Raw genomic sequence first — 8455 nt, forward strand, 5'->3', positions numbered from 1 at the left:
GCTCTTGGTACTAAAACTCACTAAAGAATTTTTTTGCAGGGCTATGGCATGATCAGATTTGTCATTTGGACAGGACACTACTACATAATGACATTTGTAGGATAATGACTCAAGCAAGGCTTTGGTAAAGAATTACTGAAATAATTAAAAGGAAAGGTAACATGACTCATAACAATGGTAGAGGCAATGGGGATGGTGGGCAAAGTTTGGACAGAAAAAACAGAATTGTCAACTCATTAGGGAGATTTAGTTTTGTGTATTTTGAGTTTGAGGTAGAAGCATATGGATAATAAGCATAAAGACCAAATAAAGCCCTTAGTTCAAAATCTAAGATCCTAAGTCTCCAAGGAGAGAAAACAGTTGGTGGGGGGCGGGGATAAGAAGGGAAATAATTGGGCCTTATTCAGATTAAGTTGCTCACAGAGGAGAGTTGACTGATGTGATCCGGAGACTAAGAAAGATTAAGTGGAGATATAGACATTAAGGATTGGGAGAAGAACTCAAGATGAGAAGGAATTATAAAAATCATTAGATGAAATCTGGGCAATGTTTTATCAATGTGATGGTATAGAATTACTAGTACATAGATTGTTTACTGCTGTGTACTAATAAATCACCCCAAAATGTAGCCACTGAAAACAGTATGATTGTTTCTTCGTGTTAGATTTTTAGTGTCAGAAATAGGAGCATGAGTTTTATATAAGTGTTCTTTAGATGGTTGCAATGTCAGGACAACTACTTCAGTTGAGAGTGATATGATACCAATTCACTCACAACTTTACATGCCAGTAGGCAGAGTTAGTTGCTCAAATCTTCTTGGTGTAAGAGGCTCAGTTCTTTCATATGAGGAAGGAGCTAATCGCAGCCTGTGACTGACTTAATCTTCACTGATAAAATTAGAGTATTAAGAAAAGTAAATGCTATTTAATGATTGAAGAACACATATGGGTTAACCAGGCAAGAAGAGACTTGAAGTGGAAAGCAAAGATAGTTGCTAGAGGCCAGTTGTTAGTCTGAATTTGACGTAAATCACGCCCCAAAGAGAAGTTGGTAACACACAAAAGGAGGGGCATAGTTTCTTTAACAATGGAGGAGATAAAAATAATTGTAATTCATGTCCGTAAATTCATAGCAGCAGATTCTCACACTAACTCATATCAGTTACAACTTCAGCTTTTTTGTTGAGGTAGGTTGGGAAATACAGAGAAATCCATTTCAAGGGGCAGGTACAGGCATAGCAGAAGGAGGTTAGCAGTTTACTGTAGTAGCATATGGTGAGAGACAGAATGACTGGAACTATCCTCAGTTTGTATTTGAACACATTCCTATGTGTAAGTGATTTACAGTGTATATTAATCAATACAAACCTTCTCTCAATTACAGAATGACTTGAAAAAATAGCATGTTAAGAATAAATTTGAAGTAGTAAATTCAGAGGTGGGAGAAGTTGGCCTTAGGAAGAAAATTGATGAGTCTATGCTATAATTCAGACAGAAGGTAGTAAGTTCCCAAATCAAGATATATATATCTCACAATGAAGTTTCACAGGTGACGGTGAAGACAGGGTGAGCTGTGAAAGAAGGTGGTGTATGTTAACAGATGGACAAAAATTCGACAGTCTATGAGATTTTAGCCTTGGATCTCAAATAAGTCACTTATCTGATTTCAAATTTTCAGTTCATTACATTTATTTACATGTGTGTGTATGTGTGTGCATCACAGCATGAATGAGGAGGTCAGATCTTCTAGGAATGGGCTCTCTTCTATTGTGTGGGTTACCTGGGGTCTCACTCAGATCACCAGGCTGAAGGTGTGTCCTTACTCAGAGAGCCACCTCACAGTGTGCGTCATTGATTTCAGGGATGCTGGGTTCACTTCCACATTTTCTATTCTCCTCCCCCAATCAACTAACATTAACAATACAAATTTTTTTTATATTTGTTCATCCAATAATAGAGGTAGATTATAATATGGAGCTCTCATAAAAATCAGGTTATTTGTGTATTCTTTTTGTTTCTTATGTGTTTACCTTTAAATATTTCCTTCTTTATGTATTTTTTTTGGGGGGGTACATACGTTCAACACAAGAAGGTGGAGTCTTAGGACAACTTGAGAGTCATTTCTCTTTTTCTACTCTATGGGATTCTGGGATTGAATTTAGGTTATCATCCTTGGTAGCAAGCATCTTTACCAACTGAGCCATCTCGCTGGCCCATTTGCTTTTTGAGTATGAATATGACCTATGTATAGGGAAAGTAGCTGCTTCCTGAAACATACTCAAAGAGAGAAAATAAGTTTGCATGGGACCTGTAAATTTGGAATTTGGCTCTTGGGGGTTTTATGGCCTACATTACCCATTACCACTTAAACACAGTTGAGCATTTTAGCTTAGCGAAGGATACAAGAATGTGTGGCTGACATAGTTTTGATATATCTAGATCTATATCTATCTAGATATCTTTGGGGAAAATATGGAGATATCTCTGATTGGAGACTAAATGCAAATGTCTAGAAACTCTTAAGTTTTAAATTTGTACTACATCTAAGTGTCAGTCATTTAAACTTACTTTTATTTTCTGCAAGAAGGCTGTGTTGTTTCAAAGCAGGTCAAAATTATAAATAGCCATCCAGTGCTCCCAAACTGCTCTATGGATGGCAGGAGCTGAATACTTAATTTATGGCTAATGTTTGATTGGATGTTAAATGTTAGTCAGAGAGGCATTCTGAGATGATCTGATTAGCTTTTAGCACCTAGAGGTCTTTTCTCAGTGGAGTCTGTGCTCTGTAATTAGGAACCTGTACTATAAATGTCTGACAGAGCCAGTTGTTGATTCATGTGACAGCAACAGACATAATGACAGAGGGCCGACTGAAGGAAAGCATGTGCAAAAGAGTTTGGGATTCTGGTGAGTGGTAAACCCTTCTTAATGAAAAGTACTTACATTAATGTGTAACTTACCACATAATTTGCTGTGAAGAATTTCTTCACTTTGTTTCTTTGTAAAACAGTGTTATTGGGTGTGCTAGACTATTTTAAAATGTGTACTTGTAAGTAAATGTGTGTCTGAGCCTTGATCTGGGGTTACCCAAGGAACTCATCTGTGAGCACACTATGCCAAGCTGACAAGATTATGATTGGAATTAATTTTTATATAAATCATTTTGATCATTGCATGCACAATTATTAAGACTGATCCTAAGTTATTTAAAAATTATCATGCTATATTTCAACATTTAATAGGATATTATATGTGTGTATCTTCTAAATTGTAGAAGTTTGTAGTAAAAGGCCTGATAATTTCTTGTCCATCAATTTTTCAATCAATATTTGCAGGGACATGCAGCCTATTCTTGAGGAGGACTGTAGGCCAAGCATGTGTGAGAACTGGGAGTAGGGATGGAGTCCTGCATCTCTCCAGAAGGGTTTTTCTGACTCATTCTCATGCTTCATACATTATAGATTTCCAAGGAAACCTTCCTTTGAAAACACTTTCAATAAAGTATTTCATGGCACTGACTCTGAGTGTTGTTGCCTTTTTGATTCCTATGATTTACGACTGAAGCAACTGGAGCCCAGGACTGTTCAAGGCCATGTCTCTAGTTGATGAAAGACACAAAATGTTGCTGGAGGCTGCTTGTTCATTTCCTGCCTGCCCAGACCCAAAATAATTACACAGAGACTATGCTATTTGCAATACTGTTTGGTCAATAGCTTAAGTGTATTTTTTGCTAGCTCTTATATCTTAAACTAACCCATCTCCATTAATCTGTGCATCACCATGAGGTTGTGGCCTACCTGCAAAGTTCTAGTGAGCTCTGCAAGTGTTGTCTGTCTCCTGGGGAAGCTCCATGGCTTCTCCTTGACTCCGCCTACTCTCTCCTTCTCTATCTGCTTGGAATTCCCACCTTGCCCTATTCTGCTAAGACACTAGCTGAAAGGGCTTTATTCATTAACCAATAAAAGCAGCACATAGACGAGGACCTCCTACACCAACAAAAGATCAAAACAAAGCTTGCTACAGAGACTTCAGGCCAAACATTAGCAGAGAGAAAACTTTGAACACACAGCTCTGAATGGGATATATCCATCAAATCCCTCCCCTCAGAACTCAGAGAAATCCCACAGAAGAGGAGGCAGGAAGAGTGTAAGAACCAGAGGGGATGGAGGATACCAGTAGAACAAGACCCTCTAACTCAACCGAGCAAAGCTCATCAATACTCACAGATACTGCAGCAGCAAACTAGGGCCTTTACGACACTGCACCAGGTCCTCTGTGTATATATTACACCTTGAGTTTAGTATTTTTATGAGACTCCTATGTGTGTGAAGGAGTGGGTATCTGATTCTTGTGCCTTCTCTGGGGCTCCTTTCCTTTGGTTTGTTTGCCTTTTCTAACTTCCATGTGATGGCTATTGTTTTCTTATTGTATTTTATTTTATCATATTTTAAAATTATCTCTTAGAAATCTTCTCTTTTCTAATGAGAGACAGAAGAGAAGTGAATATAGATGGGAGGGAATTTGGAAAGGAATTTGGATGAGTAGAGTATGGGAAAAGAATCTATTTTCAACAAAATGGGAAAAAACCTTAAAAAGCAAACAAACAAAACCAAAGCTTGAATGTCATCCCTATTTCCTCTGCTAAGAATGAATCTCCCCCAAAAATATTCTTATAACTAGTGAGTGTCCTTTGATAAATATATGCTAAAGGTCTAAATACTTGTCTAATGCCTTTTGGTAAGTAAATATGAATTCTCTAAACTAGCTGTTCTAAATAAGTGTCCCTAGAAATCTGAAATCAGTATCATCACAGGTTCCCTTTGAGATACATCTGCCAGGCTCTTGTTGCAATGAGCTGAAATCAGCAGCTTTGCACACACACACACACACACACACACACACACACACACACACACACAAATCAGGTGGCTTTTTTGATGTAAAGATCTTTATTTTTGTCAGGTGACCCAAGAACAATGTAAGACACAGTGTCAGCCCCCTTCACTAGAACCAATATGTGATAGAATTAACTCTCGGCCTGGTTTTGGAGTTTGTAGTTGGGTTTGAGCATGTTGCTTTTGGGTCTGTGGCAGGGGAAACAAACAGCGGCAAGACTTGTAAAGGAGGAGAGTAACTTACCAAACAGCCAGGAAATGCAAGAAAACCCTGGATCCTACAATTCCCCGGGGATTGTATATATACAACATATATATGTATATATGCATGCACACACAACACACAATGTATGTATGCATGCATACATATATGCACGTACTAGCTTATTTTATTTATGAAATATATCCTATAAAATATTGTAAAGAAATCTGAAACTGTAGTATTTTACAGAGCGTACAAACTACCCTTTTATCATCCACTATAATAATAATTTCTCAGTTATTTCAGTGAAGTTTCCAAGTAACTTGATATTTTCCTGCATCTGACAATTTTTAATTAATTACACAATTGCTTCAGCCACATGCACTTGATTAGTGTAGGGTGATGTCTTGATATCTTGGAGGCGTTCTCTATAATGAATTTTTGCAAAACTTAAAATATTTTTGCCAATTAAATATTTCTTTTTAAGCTTATTATTATTATTATAATTTTCTTTCTCTTGACTAATAATTATTTTTCCCTTCACAGTTACAGCCCTGTACCCAGCTAATGTTGTTCTTAAGAGATGCATTGTTCTTGGACTCTTCCTGAGCTTTTGAAAAACACAGGTGGATCAGCTATGGACCTCATGCTGCTGCCACTTCTGTCGTGTGCTTACTAAAACAGAAATACATGATGGACCAATTAGGAAGAACCTCAAATAATAGATGAACTGTTAAAATGATCAGAGTTTTATGAAAACCAGTAAGCATCAGAACTTATATAAAAGTGGCTAAATTCCTGCTTGAATATGAAATTAATTATAGCAATGCCCAATTATAATAATGAACTGGACTTTTCAACTGGACTTTTCCTAACACGCTTTGCTCTTGGGTAGAATGTAATATGCAATGAGTTGTTCTTTGACCCCCATCCATAATGACTTGAACATAAGTACATAGAAGGAATCTATTGGAAAGTGTGTTGTCTTCACAAAAGTTGTCCAAACTTTCATATCATTTCAGTGAACACTGTGTATTTGTTGGATACAGAGTAAGTGATGGTTATGCGCTAAAGCTCCCAGCATTCATTCCGGCCTTATCCTGAAGAATAAATCCAAAGGTAGACACATGAAATCATTGTGTACGATATTAACACTCTTGCTGGACAGAACCAACTGAGTCTTACACAGGCCACCTCTGCCTTTGTCTCTCCCATTTCCGACAATCTCTCCTACTCTGTCTTCTTATTTCTTCCTTTTTTAGCCTCTTACTCTTCTCTCCTGCTTTCTTCATCTTCCATTCCTTCAAGTGTCTTCCCATTGCCCTGTCCTTCCTTTTCCCAGTGAACATGATGCTTCTTGCTGAGGTCGCTTCACCTTTAAAATCCCCATGTCCACATGGATACGAGTAGACGTGAAATTCCACAAACTTCATTGGAAAGGCAGTTCTTTAGACGATCACTAAAATGCTTCTGGTTAGAATTCTATTTATTTATATAGTGTGTGTGTGGGTGTGTTGAGGGAACATGCAAGTGTGGATTGACATCACAGGAAAATTTGCAGGAATTGGTTCTCTCCCGGGGATCCCAGGGATGGAATTCAGATCCTCGGGTACTGTGACAAGTACATATACCCACTGGACACCTCATTGACATTAGATTCTATTTTTATATTTTTAGATAAAGGCATTTAAAAAAGATTGTAGTAAGTTTTCTATCTTTTCTAAAGTCTACCCTTTCCTTGTAGAAAGCAAGACATACTTGTTGGGGTTACTCATACATAGATAACGGAGTATAAATGACTTAAAAGCATGTACATTGTTGTACCATCCCTCTTTTTGTTTGTGGTCCTACTTTGCTTAATTTGGTCTGCAGGCACGAGCATGGGTGGAGAGTTACTTAGATGGGAGAGGGAAGGAAGTAAAAGATAATAGGAGAGGAAATAATCAAAACCCATTATAATATGTATATACATGATGACATTTTGAAGAAGATGCTACAGGCTTATTCAGAATTTGCAACAGTATTAAGATTAAAAGTATTTTAAAATATTGTATTTGTAGACTTTTGTTTGCATCTGTAGTAATGTATATAAACATGCATACATATAAACATAATGATACTCATTTGTTTACACATGTATGCATTCTCTATTGTCTTGTACAAATATGCTCAGGTTCATTAACCTATATTCTCTAGTATTTGAAAAGTATGAAAATAATGTGGAGCACTAGTAGAAGCTGTCAGCTTATTTTTATTAAAATTAGTATAGGTACTTGTCAGTTTTCTGTAAAATTTTATTTAAATAACATGGGATTCAAATAAGAGGAAATAAAATATAATCCATGAATTTTCAAAATATCTTTGAGCAATAGAAAGAATAAAGGAGATTTTCATTTTGTGTAGGCTCAAATATTTTCAGCAAAATGACTTTAGCTGAGATTTAAGTGTAGATAAAAATTTAAAAATATTTTGAGATTATAGAATGAGAAAGATAATAATCATAAATTCTTTCAGCATTTATTTATTTATTTTTGCATGTATTGTATACTGTTTATATGTAGATTCAGGTATGTGCATGCATATTTGAGAATAATAGATTAATGTTAGTTGTATTACAAAATTGCTTTCCTCGTAAGTTTTGGAGAGAATCTTTACTGAACCTGTACCTTATTGATTCTCCTCGTCTGACTTGCCAGTAAGTTCCAGGGTCCTCCTCCTTCTACCTCCCTATGTTGGGATTATAGTATTCCCCCATGCTTGGCTTTTTATGTTGGTGTCCAGTAATTTCTTGGCAAGTAGTTTATTTCTTGAAGCATCTCCCAGTCCTAACTTCCTAAGTTTCCACACTGAAGATCATTGACCTGTAACCAGTACTATGCTGTCCACATCCTCTCTATAGTTTTGATGTGCATATGCTGCTGTTTATGCTTGTAAGATTCTAAAAGCCATTCAGCATGGGTTTCCTTTACCATGATGGGTTCCCAACATGACATCAAATGAATAACAGAAATAAGGTCAGTGAACACTAAGAAAGAACTTGGTGTGTAAACTTGGTCTTGAATATAAGGTCTTAGCTTTCTGAAAGGCAGTGCCAACTGCCCCTTGTGCTCAAAACATCTCATCTTAAGAAATCTGTTTCATCAGAGAGAATTCTGAAGTTAACTGATTCCTGGGTTCAAAATACTGATTCTTAAAAGAAAAAGACATTTCATAGAAGGAGTGATGTGGGAGGTCCTTCTGTATATGGGTTGCTTTTATTGGTTAATGAATAAAGCTGCTTGGACCTATGAAAGGGCATAATATGGCCAGGCTGGAAGATCTCTCTCTCTCTCTCTCTCTCTCTCTCTCTCTCTCTCTCT

The sequence above is a fragment of the Microtus ochrogaster genome, linkage group LG1 (genome assembly GCF_000317375.1).
Source record: "Microtus ochrogaster isolate Prairie Vole_2 linkage group LG1, MicOch1.0, whole genome shotgun sequence".
Classification (NCBI taxonomy): Eukaryota; Metazoa; Chordata; class Mammalia; order Rodentia; family Cricetidae; genus Microtus; species Microtus ochrogaster.